This window comes from Oryzias latipes, chromosome 6 (genome assembly GCF_002234675.1).
Source record: "Oryzias latipes chromosome 6, ASM223467v1".
NCBI lineage: Eukaryota > Metazoa > Chordata > Actinopteri > Beloniformes > Adrianichthyidae > Oryzias > Oryzias latipes.
The window spans coordinates 31590555-31599879 of NC_019864.2; positions in this window are offsets into that span (position 1 = coordinate 31590555).

Consider the following 9325-nt stretch of genomic DNA (forward strand, 5'->3'; position numbering starts at 1 on the left):
TCCCCTTAGAGGTTCACTTTCATTTTTTCTCAGGGACAGTGCACATAACCCTTGTGCTATCCTATGACCCCCCCCCCCCTTCCATTGAGGTGTTCTCCCTACCATGACAAAGGTGGATAAAGGTGGAAAGATTTCATGTAATCCATGGACACCAGTGAAGATCACAAATCATTGAAGAAAAAAGGTTCAGAGCACTGTCTAGTGGGTCTAGATGACCCACCTCCCAACGTTAAAGTGCCCACATGAGCCAGAATTAAACCAGCGGCTATTTGTCATCTGTTTCCCCGCACAGATGTTAACATTTTCTACCTTAAAAGCTAAAAAGGACCGTTAAAAACAACAGCTGAAAATATCAATGAAAACGATGTACAAGAAAATTTTGATGTAAACTGTTTTCTTTTGTTAATTTCAGTTTGAGTTTCAACTTTTCTGCATCAGAAAGAGGAAAGCTGAGTTTTAATACAAGCTAAATGTTTGTCCAGCTACTACAGATTTGATTTGATTTGATTTATTCATTGATTTATTCATTGATTGACTTTTGCCTGTTGTTGGGCCGTCGGAAAAGGTTTCATTAGGAACTAGAAAAAGGAAAACACTTGAGTTTTTCTTGCCACATTCTTTTTATTGAATTTTCAAAGCCATAACAATAAAATTCAGAAACACAATTTAAAATTTTAAATTTCACTCGAGTCAGCCAATACAAAAATTTCAACTTTATCAAGAGTTTTTAGGTAATGCTTTATCTTATTCACAGTCTTATTTTAATACTCCCCCTCCCCACCCCAAGAACAAGAGTGCCTCTCCTTAGACATTGATAAAATGAAGAATATAAACTTAACACACTTAAAATTAAGAGAGAAGAAAAAAATATATATATAATAAATAAAAATTAAAAAACAGAGGTCTGTTGTACCATCCAAAATTAATAATCAACATTCTATTCCAGAGGATCCATATTCTTTACAAAGTGTGTGAAAGATTGCCATATATTTTCAAATTCTTCTACTTTGTCTTTCAAATTGTATGTAATTCTTTCTAAAGGGACCCCTGACAGCATTTGTTGGAACCATTGGGTTATGCTTGGACTGTGAGTGTTTTTCCAGCATTTAGCAATACACATTTTAGCATGAATCAAGCTGAGACTTATAAACGCCCTCTCACCTTTGTTGTAGTCGTGTATTTTTGGAAATATACCGAATAAGAAAAACTTTGGCTCCAGTGGGATCTGCTTTAAAGTCATTTTCTCTATTGTTACTTTCACTTCTTCCCAAATGTTTGTATACATTTGCATTCCCAAGTACAGTGGAAGTATGTTCCTTTCATTTCCATACATTTGGGCCAAACATCTGGTATATTTCTGTTATATATATTTAAATCCGCTGGTGTTACATATGTACGCATTAACCATTTGTATTGTGTTAACTTTAGTCTGGAGTTAATTGACACCTTTTGAGCTGCAGCACAAGCAGCCTCCCATTCCTCATTTATAATTTTTTTGGAGATCTTCTTTCCAAGCATTTACTTTGTATTGTGAACTTTCTTTTGAATTAGACAAAAATAGATTATAAAACTCAGAAATGGCGCCTTTTTTGGTACCGTCTCTCACCACGAACTTTTCTAAAATTGAGCTTGGTGGTTTATTGAGGGTCTTCTGTGTTTTCCTTACAAAATTCCTGACCTGGAGAAATTTATAAAAATGTTTTTTAACACCTGAGTTTTAAGATTTATTTTATGGTTACTGTAAGTGTACTTATTTTTGGTTGTATTTTTGCAGAAGGACATTTGTAATTTCTCATTTGACATTTAACCCGTCTCGACTTGTGCAGTTGTTTTTTCATTGGCTCACTGTGTTTTTGAGTTTGACCTCCAGCTTTAGAGAAACAGATTAAACTTTACATTTCCTCAACTCTCACAAAAACTGAACGTGACTCCAACCGTCTGAGGAAGTTTAACGATAGCTTTTGTTATCTATTAATTACAATTCACACACCTGAACATCTCCTTTTGTCTTCTACACCTTTTGTCCGTACCTTCATCAGGTTAATCTGAGGAGCTTCCTCCTCCAGGAGTCTTTATATTGTGAGGTATATGTTGATGGTCCTTCATTTTGCAAAGAAATCTGTAATTCTTGAAGCTCAAGAACACCAAGGACTCTGCTTTACTGAGCGAATGTCGATGACGATGTCTTCTTCACGTCATGTCTAGACCACAAGAGGGCTTCATCCCTCCATGTGACTGTGTCAGCATTGGTTCTATGATCTACATGGAAAAACTGTCAAACAGTGAGGATTTTTTCAGGTAACTTTGCTTCATCCTCAGTAAGGGAGGGGGGGGGGGGGGGGGCAGGTCCCTCACTGTTAAATCTGCTAAAGTCTGTACCTGGATAAATTCCTCAAAAACGTAAAACATGAAGGCCGTGTCACACAGCCTCTACGAACATTTTGCAGAACAGTTTTTCGTCATACATGCATGACGGTATGCAATCCAGAAGTGTTTTGTGCGTTCGTCATTCGTCGATGTGCACATACGTCCGTCGAGGGTTCAGAATGTCTGGTCGGTTGAGAATTTTGCAGTTTGTGTGTGTTTTATGTAGTTTATACGCAATTATTACGTAAATCCTACGCAACTTTTGCGAGCTGCAGACGCAAACGTTTGTAATTTCACGACCGTATGTCGAACAGAGTTTTCACGCATGAACCACCAAAGTTTAACTTTTAAATCACGGCGCACATGTCACATTAAGATTATGAAACTGGCACACAAATCATTAATGAATCATTAACAGAGCATGCATGCACGGTTCATGTTCTACGTGTTCTTTGCGTGGTTTTTTTGTACTTTGTCCGTGGTTTTAACGTGGTTCATTCCTGATAAAAATTTCACATAAAGACCACATTTTTTCTCTCTTTTTCCACGCATATATATATATATATTTTCACGTATGACCAATTTTCATCCAAATACGCACAACATGTATGTAGTGGCTGTGAGACACGGTCTTAAGGTGTAGTCAATTCAATCAAAACAGTTGTCTATGTAAAATTGGAATGATATTGTAACACAATATTCTTATGTCACCATTGCAGAAGTAAGACATGGTTTCTAGTTGACAAAAGCTGAAGCCGAAGTTTAAAACCTTTTCAGTAAATGAACATTAAACAATTTGGACGAATACAACGAGGTTCTTTTTACAGTCCCGTGTAGAAAGGGAATCGCTCCCTGCCCCTCCAGAACCCGCATCTCCTGTCAGAACATTCTTGTGAAAAAGTGACTGCTTTCCAAAGGATCAGCTGCAAGTTTCTTAACGAGTAATGATCTGGAACATCTCAGCAGATTTCTGTCATTTAGTTTTGTTGTTTTCTACAGTGAAATATGCTTTTTGAGGAAACAGTTTATTGTCTACGAGACATGAAATCCTGCGCTGTCTCTGTTTGCTATCAAGCACCGAGCAGTCTGCAGGCTTGAGAGGAAGCGACAGCGCGGGGGCCCTCAGGGAGGGGTTGTTGTGGCCAGGCTCTGTGCCTGTCACACCCTGACATTTACCAGAAGCCTCTGTACTCAAAGAAGAAATCAGATGTGATTGTGTAGCATTTAGGATGAGGAGGATTCCGGGAAAAACTCCACAGTAGTGGTTGATCTCCATTAACGTGGTACATAAACTCTGATTTAAAAAAAAACACATAAAACTGTTGTGTGGAGTTACACAAAAATCCAAAAGTCTGGGATTCTGGTGTCAAATGTTTGACACCACAGAAATATATCACATTAAAGAGGATTTAACATCAATGAATTCTACTTTATTGGAAACATTAAGGAGAAGGAACTCAAGCGCCACGTCTGTATCAAGCTGTGAAAGGTGTATCTATGATCTTTTTTTGTCATTTTGATCTACAACGCTTTACTAAGAAGAAGCCATTTTCACATAGACAAAGACACCAACATCTCTGAAGGCAGCAAAGCATTCATGAACAGATCCCAAAATGTTGTGATGTTCTTGGATGATGCACCGTGGAGGAATTAATCGTGTGATCCCTCACTGATTTGATAGGTTTCCCCACCTAAAATAAAACCGACAGTCTGTCATTCTATTGGTCGGTTCATTAGAATGGTGAGAAACAGAAAATCACCAAAAAAACAAGAAATCCACTTTAAAGAATTTATATACATTTCTTCATGCTAACCATTTAGAGTTCTGGTTCCCACGGATCAGTTAGACTCTCCAAATCAACCTGTCACCTGAACTGAAGACATGACGGTGAGGACTTCATTTCTGGGTTAGCGTAAACCAGTGCTTGACAACGAAACATGTTTTTATAAACAAACCCGTAAGTTGGAAAGAGAATGGCGCCGCTCCGGTTCAGAGCAGTCTCTGGATATCTGGAAACATAGCCTATTAAATTATAAAAAAGCTCTGCGTAGAGCTAGAAGCCAGTACTATTCAACCTTAATATCAGAGAATGGAAACAACCCAAGATTTCTTTTTAGCACTATTGCTAGATTAACTCGCAGTCAGAGCTCAGTAGAACCACATGTTCCGGTTTCTCTCAGCTCTGATGATTTTCTTACATTTTTTATAGTAATATCTCAAATATTAGATATAAGTTAAATCAAGTTATTCCTACTATCAGCCCAGAACAGGCTGAAGCGGTAGAAATGGAGGCATCCATAGAAACCTCTGCAACATTAGACTGCTTCACTATTGTGGATCTATCCTAGGCACTTTAACATTGGGAGTTGGGTCATCTAGACCCACTAGACAGTGCTCTGAACCTTTTTTCTTCAATGATTTGTGATCTTCACTGGTGTCCATGGATTACATGAAATCTTTCCACCTTTATCCACCTTTGTCATGGTAGGGAGAACACCTCAATGGAAGGGGGGGGGGGGTCATCTAAGATAACATAAGGGTTACATACACAGTTGTTAAACCTCTTCTGAAAAAGCCCAGTTTGGATCCTAGCATCTTGGCCAACTATAGACCGATATCAAACCTGCCCTTTATTTCTAAAATCCTAGAAAGAGTTGTAGTTAAGCAGCTTTACTGCCACCTACAGGACAACAGCCACTTTGAAGACTTTCAGTCGGGGTTTAGACCTCACCACAGTACGGAAACTGCACCAGTTAGAGTCTCTAATGACTTGTTATTGGCCTCAGAAAAGGGACTACTTTCTATTCTGGTCCTGTTGGACCTCAGTGCAGCCTTTGACACTATCGACCACAGTATTTTACTCCATAGATTAGAGCAGGACATAGGGATCAGAGGATCTGCTCTCCAGTGGTTTAAATCCTATCTGTCCCATAGGTATCAGTTCGTTAATGTAAATGGCCATTCCTCTCAGTGCACTCGAGTCAACTATGGAGTCCCACAGGGCTCAGTCTTGGGACCGATCCTGTTTACGCTTTATATGCTACCCCTAGGAAACATAATCAGGAAACACAGCATTAATTTTCATTGTTATGCCGACGATACGCAGTTGTATTTATCCATGAAGCCTGACCAGAATGACCAGATAGAGAAACTGAACGCCTGCATCAGTGACATCAAGACCTGGATGACAATTAATTACCTCCTCTTGAACCCAGAAAAAACTGAGGTCATTATACTTGGTCCTAAAAACCTCAGAGATGCTCTGTCTGCTCAGATAGTCTCCCTGGATGGTGTAAGTATAGCCCCCAATTCCACAGTTAGCAACCTTGGGGTTTTACTTGACCAGGATTTATTATTTAAGGCTCACATATCTCAGGCGTGTAGAACTGCCTTTTTTCACCTGCGGAATATTGCTAAGATCAGAAATCTACTTTCTAAGAGTGATGCTGAAAAACTCATCCATGCATTTGTTCCGTCGAGGCTGGATTACTGTAACTCCTTGTTAGCAGCGTGTCCTAAGAGTTCCTTAAGAAGTCTCCAGCTTGTTCAGAACGCAGCAGTTAGATTGTTAGCAGGAACTAGCAGAAGAGATCACATCACTCCTGTGTTGGTTTCACTTCACTGGATCCCAGTTGATTCTAGAATCAAGTTCAAGATCCTCCTGTTAACCTATAAGGCCTTACATTAATGTCTTGATTATCTTTGTGATTTTCTATCTCACTGTTTAAATGAACTGACCATCAGGATGACAGACTGTCAATTTCTTTTTTAAAGCGGACAAACCTACAACCAAACCAAACTTTTTCCTCCACTGTAGTCTCTCAGTAATCTGCTAGCCAACAACTTCAGCTCACTGAAGGAATGAGAGAGTGAACACAAACCATTTGAAATCTGTGACATGTTGACAAAACTAGAAAATTCTCACAGGTTAAATGTGCATCACAGTTCAACCAGTGCAAAGGGACAGTTTTCTTGGTTAGCATTAGATTCTTTACATGTTGCTCTGTTGAAGGTTAAAGTTCAAATACTGAAACAGCTGCAACATTCATAGTAAACTTCAGTAATGAAGAGTCAGCAGCAAAGACCACACCCTATACCACTGCTGTCAGCTAAGAACAGGAAACTGAGGCTACAATTCACTCAGACTCACCAAAACTGGACCACGGAAGATGGAAAAACGTTGTCTGGTCTGATGAGTCTCCATTTCTGTTGCCACATTCAGATGGTAGGATCAGAACTTGACGTCAACAACATGAACGCATGGATCCATCCTGCCTTGTATCAACGGTTCAGGCTGGTGGAAGCTTTGGAGCCTAAAGCTGAAGCGGAGGTTGTTTTACAGGTTAGCATCTTGCATGGCAGTGGGTGGACTCATTTACTGTGACTTTGCCCTGTAGAAACATTCATATCATATTATTTTATACACGGGTCAAATCCGAATTGCTTTCCCTACCCCTCTGGCTCCTCTCAGTGGTGGGGGAGTTGGCGCTGTAGTGGTGTCCAAAAGTGTTTTTTAAGGAGGAGCCTTAGTGACTTAGTGCGGTAGGGTGATCCGCACTTCACCGTGGTGTGGAGGAGAAACACATTTCTTCATGTGGGTGTGCTCTGAAACACAGAGGTTTACTCCTAAATTGGCTTTTGCGTGACTTTTTAAAGTTATAAAGTGCTGTTGTTAGGTATTTTCCAAATGCTAGCAGCTACACACTGACATAAATGACCAATGGCTATGGATGATGTCATTGAGTGGTAGAAACCTCTTAAATTTGAAGAAACTATTTTTTTCCATGTTCCATACTATTCCAAATATTTTTTCCTGAAGGCTAATTTCCATATTTATGCGTCTTAAACCAACACTGTTGGAGCAAAAACGTCCTAAATCCCATCGTGTCATGAATGCTGCCATCTCAGTCTCATGAGAAATGGAATATGCAGTTTTCTCTTTGTGGAATCCATCAAAAGGTTTTAAAAAACATCTTAATTTTCAATCATTTGCGTTTTCTGTAAATCTTTTGGTGTTGGGCTTTATAGGCTCAGGCTCCATTGACCCCTGTTACCCCCACAGCACAGGATGGGAGGTGGAGAAAAGCTCTCTGAGATGAGGGTCCCGTTTCAAAAACTGTCATTTAGCAGGTAAAAAACCCCAAAGAAGCTCCCTGCACATTTCCATTCCTGGTCCAGTTGTGCTGCTCTGTTGGAACACCAGAGGGACCGGATCCCCCCCATCCTGGCTACCTGTAAATTTTAGAGTTCATTTTAAGATTTTGTGTCTGTTTATAAATCTAATAACAAGCACCGCCGTACCACTGTGAGCTTCTCTGTCCTTGCACCCCAACCTGGTGGCTCCGGTCTTCTGCTCAGCTTCTGCTGGAGGTAACTCAGAGGAGAACCAGGAGGAGAGGCTGAGGAGTGCATTGAACAGTCAGCAGCAGCTCCACTGTCCATTTAAAAACTAAATCTTCTTGAAACCCATTTTTATTGCCAGACTTTTGATGCAGCATGAGGCTCTGCTCTGCTGGTGTTTTACTGTTTTATTGGTTTTTATTTGATGTTTTTACATTTTCATGTCACCTATTTATATATATTTTTTATCTTTACAAAATCTTTGATCTTTTAGTTATTTTTATAATCTTCTGAGCTTTTAATGTACAATGTCTTCTTTGACTGGGGTCATTTTAAGACGCCGTATAAATTAATAAAAATAATAATAATAATAAACCAAACCCTCAGCACTGGTTTCTGGCTGTGGAGCAGAAATCCAGATTCTATGACTCACCACAAACCTACCAGAGAAACAGGATTGAAACGGTGGAAGTGGAATTTGTGAGTGTCTCTCGTGTGTTTGGAGTGTTGGTCCGTGTCATCCTCTGCGTATTGGTTTTTGTGAATGAAGTGGCCAGACTCCCAGATGGCGGTATTGATGCTGCCGTGAGGAGAGGCCGGCGTTTATCAGCCGTCCTGCCCCTGCATCCCCTGTCATCCATTAAGCCCCTCTCCTCCCATGGCGGGCTAATGCTCCATCTATAAGCCATAATCAGACGGACCCACACAAACACGCTGACCGCAAAAAGCCATGAAAGCTCGCCACACAAGCTAGCGCACACGCAGACGCCGCTCCATAGACACAGGTGCGCTTATTATGGGCAGAGACCTTACAGCCACAACAAATCTCATCTGAGCCTCTGCTGAATCATCGATCCACCTTAAGGCCAGCTGCGTGCCCGGCGCACGCTCCTCCACAGCTCGCTTTATTTGCTCCGATAAGCAATTTCTGTCATTACATCCTGTTTGTTTGCGTCTTGTCCTCTGCTGTCTCCATCCTTCTGAATCTGCAATGACAACGAAGAAAAACAACATCACCCCCCCACAATGACGCCCTTCCTCTGTGATTGTTCCTAATGGTTGAACGCTCAAGAACACGACCACAAACAGATTCCAATTCTGACAGCAGAGGATTTGCAGTCAAGGACAATCGCTCAGACTGTCGGCGTTTGCAGCTCTGCATCACACATATAGGTCTGCCTTCCTGCTATTCTGGAAGGAACGTCTGGATGATGATACACTTGGTTCTCTGAGCTGAACAGAGTGGACTTGAGTTGTTCAAAGTTTTTTTGTTGTCGTAGTTTCCTTAAAATGTGTTTAAAGAACAAGAGCAGCCTGTGTCCTTATAACTTTTTTGTAGATTTAGGTGGGAATTCTTTTTATTCACTTGGGTTAAGTTTAGTCTTTTAGTATTTAAGTGGATATTTCCTTGTTTTTGTTGGTTGAGGGTCGTGTCCTCTGCAAGAACCTGCTTTGAAAAAAAGAAAAGAAATCAGTTAACAACACAATCCTGGTCATTTTGGAGTATGCCCCAAGCACACAGCTTCTGCCACACGCCGACATATTGACACCTGGCTGGGAAAGGAGACTCTCCAAGACCAAACCCTTACATTTGGTAACTCCTTGTTAGCAGCGTGT